This window comes from Vicugna pacos, chromosome 17 (assembly GCF_048564905.1).
Source record: "Vicugna pacos chromosome 17, VicPac4, whole genome shotgun sequence".
Classification (NCBI taxonomy): Eukaryota; Metazoa; Chordata; class Mammalia; order Artiodactyla; family Camelidae; genus Vicugna; species Vicugna pacos.
Window position 1 is genome coordinate 17,134,251 of NC_133003.1, and position 12,256 is coordinate 17,146,506.

The 12,256-nt window shown below is 44.3% G+C and overlaps 1 long non-coding RNA gene across 1 annotated transcript; it reads left to right on the forward strand.

Moving 5' to 3' along the window:
- The first annotated feature begins 1,226 nt into the window (after positions 1 to 1,226).
- Positions 1,227 to 9,312, forward strand: LOC116284003 (uncharacterized). The gene is made up of 4 exons (XR_012060389.1): positions 1,227 to 1,388; positions 2,136 to 2,353; positions 8,859 to 9,022; positions 9,225 to 9,312. It is a non-coding gene; the product is annotated as an uncharacterized lncRNA (long non-coding RNA).
- Positions 9,313 to 12,256: the final 2,944 nt, after the last annotated feature.

Consider the following 12,256-nt stretch of genomic DNA (forward strand, 5'->3'; position numbering starts at 1 on the left):
TTCGTATTTTAAAGTGGTGTTGCTGTGACAGAAATCTGTTCTTATCTCCCCTTCTAGCCCTTTCACTCCTGAAATAGTTGCCCAGTTCTGCTCAGCTCACAGATATTTTGTGTGAGAGGGAATCTTGATGTATTTGACAGGACTTGTGGCGTGTAACAGCAAAGATAAGGACCACGCGGAAGCCAGGGCAGGGCGTTGGGAGACAGGAGGAGCCATGAGCACACGAGCCCCCTAAGGGTGTGCAGAAATCTTGAGGGGCAGCTCTAGGTTTCTAAAGGTCACAAATCTGCTGGCTCAGGCCAACTTTACCTGGATCTCTACCAGGTGGGAGGAGGCAGCTAATAAGTGGGTTATATCACAAAGGAAGGTATTAGGGTTGACATTTAGTGGAATTTATTTTTCTCTCTAATCAAGTTCCTTTGCTTGAGTCAAAAAGCAGGAGTTAATAAATGCAAAGAACAACAAACCTGTTCCTTGCCCCATTTCCTGCCTTTCTTGGGAACAAGGCTTAATGGACCTTTTTTTCTTCTTTTATATACAATATAACTTATTGTTATATTGTATATAATTAGTCATACAGAAGCTTTTTAAAAAAAACTGGGGCAGATTTTCAGATATCAAAGAACTTGAAGAATGCTGCACAAATGAGTAGCATTTCGGTCTATCCATCAGTCCCCTGTGAGTTTGGTCAGCATGAGTCAGTCTCCCTTCTGACCCTGTTTTTTCTCGTAGATTGGCAACTGCAAGCCCTGGACATAGCTGGGATTTTCCACTGTAAACCGTTTCCTCTTCCTAGAGCTGGGCTGGGGCATGAGGCCATACATAGCTCTGACTGTATCAGAAGGAGCACAAGACCCAGCCTTTTGTCTGGGGCATTCCGGGGAGGCAAGCCCAGAGACATCCTCCCTTCTTCCTTCTCATTTCACCCTCTACTTGTCTTCACCCCTCTCCAAGGAGCTTGCAAGAAAGGCCTGTGCCCAGAACAGTTGGGATCTCTACTCTGAGGTGCCCTGGGACTGTAATGGGGCCACAACTGTATGCCTGCAGACACAGTCCCTGTCATTATCTTCCACCACCCTACAACCACTGTGATAAGAAGCCACTTTCTCCAAGTCTCATTCTACTTCCTGTAGGGCAGGACTGAAGCATCTCAGGGTAGGGGGTGCTTGGAGCTGAAGACCCCAGGGAAGCCAACCCACCCCCTTGGACAGTGACACGTGATTTGCTTCCAGCATAATCAGCAAGTCTGAAGGCAGCCTTGAGCAGGTGCCCAGAATTGGGGCAGTTTTCCTTAAAGAGGAGAGCCCTCTGACCAGATCATATAATGTCTATCTCTCCCCACTCTTCTTAGAAGCTGCATTTCTCAGAACAAACCCACGAACTGGCAGGTGAGTCTGACCATCTGTTTCTAGGGATTTTGATTCCTATCCGTCAGTTCCCCCAAAGCCTTATTCAGTTATTTCAGTTTTAAAAAGCATTTGAATGTCCATCTGTGCGTTTATCCATTCAGCATTGAATTGCCTAATATTATGAGGCACATGGTGGAACCTGTGGGGTTGGGACTGGGGAGAAAGCTGTGCTTGCCCACCAGAAGCTGACAAGCTGGTAGAGGGTGGAGCAGATTGAACAAGCCTGAGCCAGGAGACTGGAGGGGCTCTGACAGTCATAGGTGCGGGTCTGCCTGTGTGAGCAGGGAGCTTCCTGAGGGCAAGTGTCCTCACCTCCCTGTGTCCCTCCTCTCTCTCTGCTTCTCCCTGTCCCCATCTCCCTTCTTGTTCCCTTTCCCTCCCTCCTCTGTCCCCATGCTCTGATCTCCCCCCATTTATACACACAATTTTGTACCTCCTCTGAGAGTCTTGTCTCACCCTGCCCCCACTTTCCTACACATCAGCCAGTCCCTCCAAACTGAATAGAAATTCTCCCCAATCAGAGGCAAGGAGGATGCATCCACCCCTAAAAGACAAGGAACAGAACTAGTGTGGAGAACCAGAATCATGTCAAGCATTTCCCAGGGGAGGGGAAAAGGCCACAGCTGATAATAAAAGTGTTGCTCGCTGCCATGACAACCGCAGCCCTTTAGCCACAGTACCAAGGGTTTGGAGGCAAAAAAATCAATTGCATGTTTATTTCCCCAGCATGACCAGTATCCCTAAGGAGGAGGAAGCCAAGAAAGAGATGTCTTCAGTCCTCTACCTGTCACCTGCCAGAGAACCAGGGCACTTGGTGGGAGTTGGCCTCCCTTTCTCCTAACTGCCATCAATTGTGACATCACTGTCAGCTGTGCCCGATGTCTAACTCTTCACTTGTATCAACGAGCTTAGCGACGGCCATTGGGAGTTGGCTGGGTGCCCAGGTGAGGAGGCGCGGTCCCAGGCTGGCAGGAGCGGGCCCTGTCTTGAGGCACAGGTGGAACCATCACCAGTATCTGTGAAGTGGTTGCAGGGCCCAGAAGGCTCAGTGCAAACAAGTTACCCAGCTTACGTTTGAGATAGAGAAGGTGGGAGGTGGCATCACAATAGCAAAATTGGAAGCAGCATCATGATTCAGAATAAAGCCTCAACTCAACAATGGGGAACAGAATAATCAGTAGGGCCCCTGTTCCTGGCTGCAGCCCAAATCACACAGCTACAGATTTACCAGGGCCAGTTAAGAAAAGGCCAGGAGGAGGTCATTTAGCATTTCTGTCCTAGGTCTTTCAGAAATATGAACATGAATCTTCCATAACAGATTTCCTCAAGCTGCACTGTGAACTCAGGTGGCCACAGAGTCACAGGCAGGTTGTTTTTGAGGGAGGGGTGGCCTTCCAGAGAAGCTGGCCCCAGCTCCGAGGTGGTTGGTTAGTGCCGGCAGTGCACCAGGGCCCTGGACATTTGATCTGCATTGTTAGGAGGACAGAGGGGGCTGAAGAGAAGGGTGACTTGGTCCTCTCCCCACCTCGCCAGGCATTATGCAGCTTTCCAGGGTCCCTGGGCTTCAATAATATTGCCAGACATCTCAAATTGTGTGAGATATTAATGGAAGTATAAAAATACTGCCTGTCCTAAGGAAACTCCTTTAAGAGAATCCATCCATGCTGGGGAATTTGGGAAGGGGGGAGGAGGTGGTGGAAATAGAAGGCACCACCGCTGCCTGTTCTGTTAAACACGGCGCAAGGTTCAGAGCCAGACGGGCGTTTGTGAAGCCCATTCCTCTCTTGGCTCAGAGGAGCTCGATTTGTGTGTGGATCAAAGAAAGGCCACTTATCCCTACTGGATATCTCCTTCTAACTCACTGGCGTCATTTCGCAGGGAAAGGTGAAACAAAGGCTGAATTTATTCACAGACGGAAGCTTCAAAGTCCAAACATCAAGGAGAGAGCCCAAAACTTCAAAAAACAGCTCTGAACTAGGTTCTCCAACATTTTATATTTTCAAAAATCACAAGAAAAGGATGAACTATCCGAAAAGAGCAAACTCTACTTTAATTTCCATCTAAATGCCTCCAAGCAGAAAAAAAAAAAAAAAGTCCAAGCGTTCTGCGACCTTTCCCACTGCTCTCTGCCAGGCTGGGAACCCCTCATATTCTTGTCTTGTATTTTTCCATCTTCTGGTGAGAGTCTACCTTCCAGACTGGTGAGGGCTGACATTAATAAACCTGGCAGTTGCTCACTGCTTCAGAATAAGAGAAGGTGAACATCGACATCCAAACTTTTCATATTTACCACACCACCACATGGATCCCCAAAAAAGCAAACAAAACAAACAAAAACTGGCTTTAAAGCAAATGCCATTAGAAAACAGTTTCTTTAAAAGTTACACATATACCTACCATATGTTCATGCCCTCAGTATATACCCAAGAAAAAAAAATCACGTGTTCATACAAAGACTTTTACATAAGTGTTCATAACACTTTGTAATAGCTAAAATGGAAGCAATCCAAATATCCATCAGTAATGAATAAATATGGTATAAACAAAATAACCAAACCAATAGTGGTATATCCATACAATGGAGTACTACTGAGCAATTAAAAAGGGGAACCTAGTGATACAAACAATAAGATGCATGAATCGAAATAATTATGCTGAGTGAAAGAAGCCTAACAAAAAGGAATTTATATAAAACTTTAGAACCTGCAGACTAATCTGTTGTGACTAAATGCAGGACAGTGGCTTCCTGGGAGGAAGGGTCCAGGAAGCCAGAAGGAGGGACTGAAAAGGGGCATGAAGAAACTTTTGGGGGTAATGAATATGTTCATTATCTTGAATGTGGTGATGGTTTCAGGTGTGACTGGTCCATTTTACACTTTAAGTGTATGAATTTTATCATCAGTTATGCTTCAATAAAGCTGTTTAAAAATTTAAAGAAAGCATATGCCATGAAGCAGTAACAGGGACTAGATATGTACCCCTGCCTTAAACAACTAGAAAACCATTAAAAATATATGAAACAATAATTTCCTTCTTTTTTAAGATCTTTTTTTAAATTGAAGTATAGTCAGTCAGCAACATTGTGTTAATTTCTGGTGTACAGCATAGTAGTTCACTATGGTTCACAGTGGTTCATAGTTATATATAAATATATTCCTTTTCATATTCTTTTTTATTATAGGCTATTACAAGGTATTAAACATAGTTCCCTGTGCTATACAATAGGACCTTGTTGTTTATCTATTATATATATAGAAGTTATTATCTGCAAATCCTCACTCCCAATTTATCCCCCCACCCTCCTTTACCCCCTGATAACCATAAGTTTGTTTTCTATGTCTGTGAGTCTGTTTCTGTTTTGTAAATAAGTTCATTTGTGTCGTTTTAAAAAATTCCACATATATATATAAGTGATATCATATGGCACTTTTCTTTCTCTTTCTGGCTTACTTCACTTAGTGTAACGATCTCCAGGTCCATCCACGTTGCTGCAAATGGCATTATTTTGTTCTTTTTTATGGCTGAGTAGTATTCTGTTGTTTAAATATACCACAACATCTTTATCCAGTCCTCTGTTGATGGACATTGAGGTTGTTTTCATGTCTTAGCTATTGTAAATAGTGCTGCTATGAACATTGGGGTGCATGTGTCTTTTCAAATTAGACTGAAACAACAATTTTCAAAACTGGATGAGAGTTAAGGCAGGACTGTGATGGGAAACAAGGTGGGTCCTGTGATGGCACCAGCTCACTGCCTAGAGACAACCCAAACAGTTGAGAAGACAGTTCAGATTTGTGGGAGACTGAGGAAGCTCAGATTTGCAGGGCAGCATACCCGAGAGAAGAGAGTCCTACACACGGAGAAAAACTCCAGAAATGGTCAGGTTAGGAACCTTGTCTTTGATCTCTGATCATTGCCTGTGTGTGAAAAAATTCCTTGAGGCAGGAAAAAACCACCTAAAAGGAGCAGATGGAATAATTCCTGGAATTCTCACAGGCCTGGAAATCGTTGGTGTTCTCACCAGCCAAAGTGTAGCCCTTGTAATACACATGTTGTGTCCTCAGAGGGTATTGCCTTAATAACAGGGTAAGATTAGTCCTAGACTAAAGGTTGTTCAGGGCATAGTATAGCAAAGCTGCAAAGCAAGCCCTGAAAAGATTAAACTGTTTCCTAGGAACTGTATGCCAGAGCAAAATCCAACACTCTCTCAAGGAATAAAACAAAATCTGATACCTAGCACTGTAAAATGTGCATGACCTAGCATCCCATAGAGAATTACTAGGCGTGCAAGACAGCAGGAAAATATGACTTATAACCAGGATGGAAAAACAGAAGTAGACCCCAAAATAGCAGAGATGGTGGAACTAGCAAGCAAGGATATTAAAATCGCTATTATCAATCTTATAAATATATTCAAGGATGGTAAAGAAAAACATGAAGTTGACTATTAGAGAAATAGAAGATATAAAAGAAAACTGAAATGGAACCTCTGGAGGTGGAAACATAATGTCTGAAAAACAAATAGTGAACAAAAATCATCTCGTTGATGGTAGAACTCACTTTCAGGCTGTCAAATGATCATTGAATCATCACTTCCTGAGAGATGCCGCCCCGGCTGGAACAAACTCAATATTCTGTGTTTGTGCAGTGCTCCAACCTCCTCCTCAAAGCACTTGCCATGGTTGTCATAGTTGCTTTATCAGTGGGATGCTTGCCGTCTTTCCCACTACACTGTAAGGCCCATGAGAACAGGAGGGTGTTTTTGTGTACCAGTGCCCAGAACAGTGCCAGGTGTGAAGAAAGCACTCGAGAAAGACATTTTGAATGAATGAATGAACTGTTGTAATCAGCTTGGCCCTGGATTCATTCATCCACTCTGAGTTAAAGCATCCCCTCTGACTGCCTTCATCAGCGTAGTGACCCTGGGCTACGAGTCTTACATGGCCTCAAAGAATGGGCTTCCTGCAGGCACCTGAGTGTGAACAGATGATTCACTGAGTGACCTGGAGCAAGTTGCTTAATGTCTCTGATCTTTGGTTTCCTCAGCTGTTGAATGAGGATGTTGAAACAGATGAGCTCTAAGAACTCTCCCAGCTCTTATGTTCCAGGATGCTGTTATGGTCCAGTCTCCAAAAATGCTCCTCCTCCCCATGAGGTCCTCACCTCTTAGTCTCCGTGCCCTGAAATGTGCTCTCCCTGCCTTGACTCAGGGCTTTTTGTGTGATCAGTGGAGTAGGATGCAGAGAAGAATGTGTGACTTCAGAAACTAAATCTTAAAGGGCATTGTAGCTTCTGCTTTGGTCTCCTGGATCACCAGCCACCATGTCATGAGAACACTTAAGGAGCCCTGGGGAGAGGTCCTCATGGAGGGTAACTATGGCCTCCTGCCAGCAGCCACGTGAGCAAACGGTCTTGGAACTAGACCCTCCAGCTCTACACAGACCTCCACTGGACTACACAGCCCTACCAACACCTGACCGTAACTTCGTGAGAGATCACAGCCCTATCCGCGGAGCCAGGCTGCTCCCGAATCCCTGACCCACAGAAACTGAGATGATGATGTTTGACTGTTGGGATTGTTTTTTGTTTGTTTGTTTTGGTTTGGTTTGGTTTTAAGTTTTTTTTTTTTGAGGGGATAAACATTTGCCATTTGTTTATCTGACAAAAGACTCTAATCTAGGATATGTAACTGAGGGCCATCAATTGATAGACAGACAGTCCACCAGGAGAAAATGGGCAAAAGACTTGACCAGGCACTTCATGAGAAAGAGACCCAAATGAGAACAAGAATATGAAATGACGGTCCGTGTCACCACTCGTGAGGAAAACGCAGGTCAAAACCACAGTGAGACCCTGCCTCATGTACACCACAGTGGCTAAAATCAGAACTCCTGACAATGTGTGCTATTATTTTAAAGCACTGAGTTTTGGGGTGATTTGTTCTGCAGCTATAGATAACTAGGATACTGGTATGAAAGCTGTCCGTCCTGCACTCTTTAAGTACTTCTGCTGTGAGGACGACACTGACTCATTGCATAAGCTCAGTCCCCAAAATGGACATCTTGCCCAATTTGGGAACCAAGCTGGGGACCTGGCATCTTGATCAAAAGTCTCAAGGAATACAGAAGCCTCTCTTTTCTTCACTGGGCTCCAGCGGCTCTGAGGCCACCCCATCTCCACTAAGCTCCCCCGTCTTCTTTTTCTCACTAGCTATTTTTTTTTTTCACTCGGTTTCAACAGTTTCATTCCCACTCTGCTTCTGCTCTTCTAGGTGACCTTGGGATCCATGTTCTGCTCTCCTGAATGAGTTTTCCCAGTTCCCTAATCAGTTTTGAATGAATTCAAGGCACCTGGAGGCACATAGCAGGTGTTAAACAAATGTTGTTTATTGCGTTGATCCAGGTCTTCCAGAAAGTGAACCCTAAACAAGGATTAAGGTTCTAATAATTTGGTTAGAATGTGCCCCCAGAGGGAAACAAAGGAAGCGAGACAAGAAGCCATATGATGTCATGTAACACCTGACTGTGATGGCCTTGTTTCACTGTGAGCCCACCCTGAGAAGTGAGGGGGCCCCAGGGTGACTTAGCATGGAGCTTCTCTAGAAGGTTGCAAAAAGAAGTCACAATCCAGTGTTGTTTACAGGAGAATGGAAAGTGGAGGAATTTATCTGTCCTGCTCCCACCTTCTATCTCCTGCGTTAACCTTTACCCCACGGGGAGTCAGCTCCTTTGTATTTTCCAGCCCCTGATGACTGCTCTGGAAGCCAGATTCCATGCCCAGTGGTGAGGAATCTCATCTGAGTTCAAAAGTGGGGGGCATCCGGGAACAGGTGGGACACCAGCCAAGAGAGAGAACAGTCATTTTTGGGAGGGAATGGGGGTTGATTAGGTTCATTTACTTATTTATTTTTAATAGAGGTGCTGGGGATTGAACCCAGGACCTTGTGTATGCTAGGCATGCACTCTACCACTGAGCTATACCCTCCCACCCAAGGGAACAGTCATTGAGGAACCTAAGAAGATATGCAAGATGTGTACCCCATATAATTACCTCCTTGGTCCCTTTTCTAATTCCTTAGGTACTAGCTTGCCAGCACAGGCACAGCTGGAGTAAGGCCTGGCTTCTTGTTTTGATGCATCTGTTCCTCAAATGTGTAACGTGGGTGGAGATACAGTGAGACTGCATATTAAAGGAAGCTGACCCTCAGAGGCTTCAAGACAGTTGGACACACCCAAATTCTGGCTCTCCAAATGCAAGACTTCTTTCTTTAGCCAGCTGGGAGGGGAAGATCTTATCTCTGGGCTGAGGGTGTCTCCGAAACAGTAACACCCACGCACTAGCTTAGAAGATGCAATTTAATTGAGTAAAACTGGACTTTTTGAACTAGGCTGTTTTAGACAAAATTAAAAGGCCCTAAAGCCCTCTTTTTTTTTTTTTTTTTTTTGCCAGGAGGAGTGGTGTTTCCTCCCAAGAATTCTCCAGACTTCTTAGAAGCAACCTTGGGAAACTGGCTGCAAGCAGTAGATGGAGACCTCATGAACCTCTCAGAATTCCAGTGTGCCAACAGGCCCAGTCCAGTTCTCATTAACAGATGAAGATGGATGTGTAGATGGGTGGGTGGATGAATAGATGGATGGATGGGTGGGTTTGTGAATGGATGAATGGATGAGTGGACGGATGAATGATGAGTGGGTGGATGGGTGGGATGGTGGGTGGGTGGGTAGGTGAATTAATAGGTGAGGTCGCTGCTCATTTTGTAAATACCCGAGTTGTCATCCAGGTATCTAACACCCTTAAATGCTCCTTTTCCAACAGGCAATCAAGGAAATCATTGCCGTGAGTTTTTGCTGTCTTGAATGCATCTCTCCAATATGCATTGTTCCCATCCCCACCAGCCCCTCCGATCCCCCACCCTTCTGGCTTGTTATCAGCTCCATGCTGTCTCTTTGCATTAAAGTGACAAGAAGCAGCACAAAGCTGACAACAGGCGTCTGGAGCTGTAATTTGCACTGACATTCACTGGCGTTATCCACTTATTGCCTGGTAAGCCAAATAGGAGATTTGTCTGATTTTGATCCTAGGAGGAGAAATGACAGCCCTGCTCTGCTCCTGCCATTCAAAACAAAGCACCAGGCCGGTCCTTGGGCCTGAGTGCTGGCTGGCAAAGCCCCCCTCCGTGATGGGGGGGCTCATCTTCCTTTCCTCCGGCCGGAACTGCCTTTTAGGCCTGATGTCTGGCAAATACTGGACAAGGGGCTGGAGTGGGCGGTGGGAGGTGCCAGGCCAACCTCTCAGCTGGTGACAGCCCTGACCACGGTTGCCAGGAGGCTTCAGAGGACCCTCTGGGGGAATGAAGTGCCCCCAGGTAGTCAGGCCCCAGCTGAAAATACCTCAGCAGCCCTCCTTCTGCCTCCCCAGCCCCTCCTTGTAGACTCTTCTGGCTGGAAGAGAAGCAAGGCTGAATGAGAGGCTCTCGAGAAGCAGCGCCAAGGAGTTAGCCGGTGGGCACAGCCCGCTATGTAATTTATAAGACCCCAGACAAAATGAAAGTGTGGGGCCCCTTGTTCAAAAAAAGCAGGAAAGATGTCCTTAAAGGTACTAAAATATAAGGCCTTTATCTTTCTTTTGTGGTCTCCAATTTGTCATAGTGTTTTTTTACTTGCTATGTAAGGCTCTTCCAAATAAAAATAAGTAAATAAATATTATTTATTAGCATGATTTTTACCTTTAACTTCAGATTATACAATGACAGTTTTTACATGCACATAGAAGAGCCTTTAACTCAGATGTGGAATCACCACAGGGATGTCATTCATATTTCCTAACTGGTACATGCAGGTGTAGGTCATTGCTACCAGAAAAATGAAAATGCTGCCTAAAACTGTTCTTATTTCACTTCTTCTTTTTTATTGAGGTATAGTCAATTTACAGTGTTGTGTTAGTCTCTGGTGTACAAAATCGTGATTCAGTTATAGACATACTCTTTTTCATTATTGAAATATATTCCCTGTGCTATACAGTAGGACTTTGTTTATCTATTTTATATATAGTAGTTAGCATCTTCAAATCCCAAACTCTCAATTTATCCCTCCTCCTCCTTTTCTCCCTGGTAACCATTAGCTTGTTTTCTACAGCTGTGAGTCTGTTTTTGTTTTTATATATAAATTCATTTGTTTCATTTTTTTAGATTCCACATATAAGTGGTATCATATGATATTTGTCTTTCTCTGTCTAACTTTCTTCACTTAGTATGACAATCTCCAGGTCCATCCATGTTGCTGCAAATGGCATTATTTTATTATTCTTTATGGCTGAGTAATATTCCATTGTATAAATATACCACAACTATTTTATTCATTCATCTGTTGATGGACATTTAGGTTGCTTCCATGTCTTGGCTGTTGCTGTGAACGTTGGTGTGTATGTATCTTTTCGGATTAAAGTTTTCTCCAGATTTATGTCCAGGAGTGGGATTGCTGGATCATATGGTAAGTCTGTTTTTCATTTTTTAAGGAAACTCCATACTGTTTTCCACAATGGCTGTGCCAACTACATTCCCACCAACAGTGTAGGAGGATTGCCTTTTCTCCACACCCTCTCTGGTATTTATCATTTGTGGACTTTTGAATGATGGCCATTCTGACTGGTGTGAGTTGATACCTCACTGTGGTTTTGATTTGCATTTCTCTGATACTTAGTGATATTGAGCATGTTTTCATGTGCCTACTGGCCATCTGTATGTCTTCATTGGAGAAATTTTGTTTAGGTCTTCTGCCCATGTTTTGATTGAGTTTTTTTTTTTTTTTTTGCTATGGAGTTGTGTAAGCTATTTGTATATTCTGGAAATTAAGCTCTTGACGGTTGCATAGTTTGCAGTTATTTTCTCCCATTCCATAGGTTGTCTTTTCATTTTGTTTATAGTTTCCTTTGCTTTCCTTTGATTAGGTCCCATTTGTTTATTTTTGATTCTATTTCTATTGCCTTGGGAGACTGACCTAGGAGAACATTGCTACAATTTGTGTCAGAGAATGTTTTGCCTATGTTCTCTTCTAGATTTATGGTGTCTTGTCTTATGTGTAAGTTTAAGCCATTTCAAGTTTATTTTTGTGCATGGTGTGAGGGAGTGTTCTGACTTCATTGATTCACCTGCGGTTGTCCAGCTTTCCCGACACCACTTACAGAAGAGACTTTATTTCACTTCTTGTTATACACACATTTTGCCAACACTCTCCACCTTCATCTTACTGAAGAGCAGATAGGGACTGAGAGGAAAAGAAACCATGGTTGCCCTTTCCCTTTCTTTCTATGATAAGTTGTTGGTTAATACAAGGAAGTCACGTAAGAATATGATAGAGTTCCTTGGCCTTTCTTAGAACTTGATTGTCTTCTTTCTGCATTCAAGGCAGGTTGTGGGTGAATGGAAAGCAGGACCTCTCTGGGCTGTCAGTGGGTCCCTCCCCGCTCCTCCCCCATTTGGCCAGTGGTCCAGGTAACATGCTTCCCTGGGCCTGACTCTGAATGTCATGGAGCCTTGTGCATCGTGGGCCCACTGGGATTCTGTGCTTATGGGGCATGGAGAATTCAGGATGAAATGGGGCAGCGGGAGTGGCAGGCAGGCATATTGCTCACACACCTCTCCTTATGTATGTGCTCCATGGCCTCAGAGACTTACAGAACACAAGTTCAAAGATAAAATCAGTAAGAATTTCTCAATGGTGACCACAGAACATTAAACTAAATGTGAGACCGTCCTGAATGTCGGACGTTGGACAGGTGTAGAGACCTCACACCCATGAGCGGCCCTCCCTGCCAGGGTGGTGGCGTAGAAGAGCTAACTTGGAGAGAGA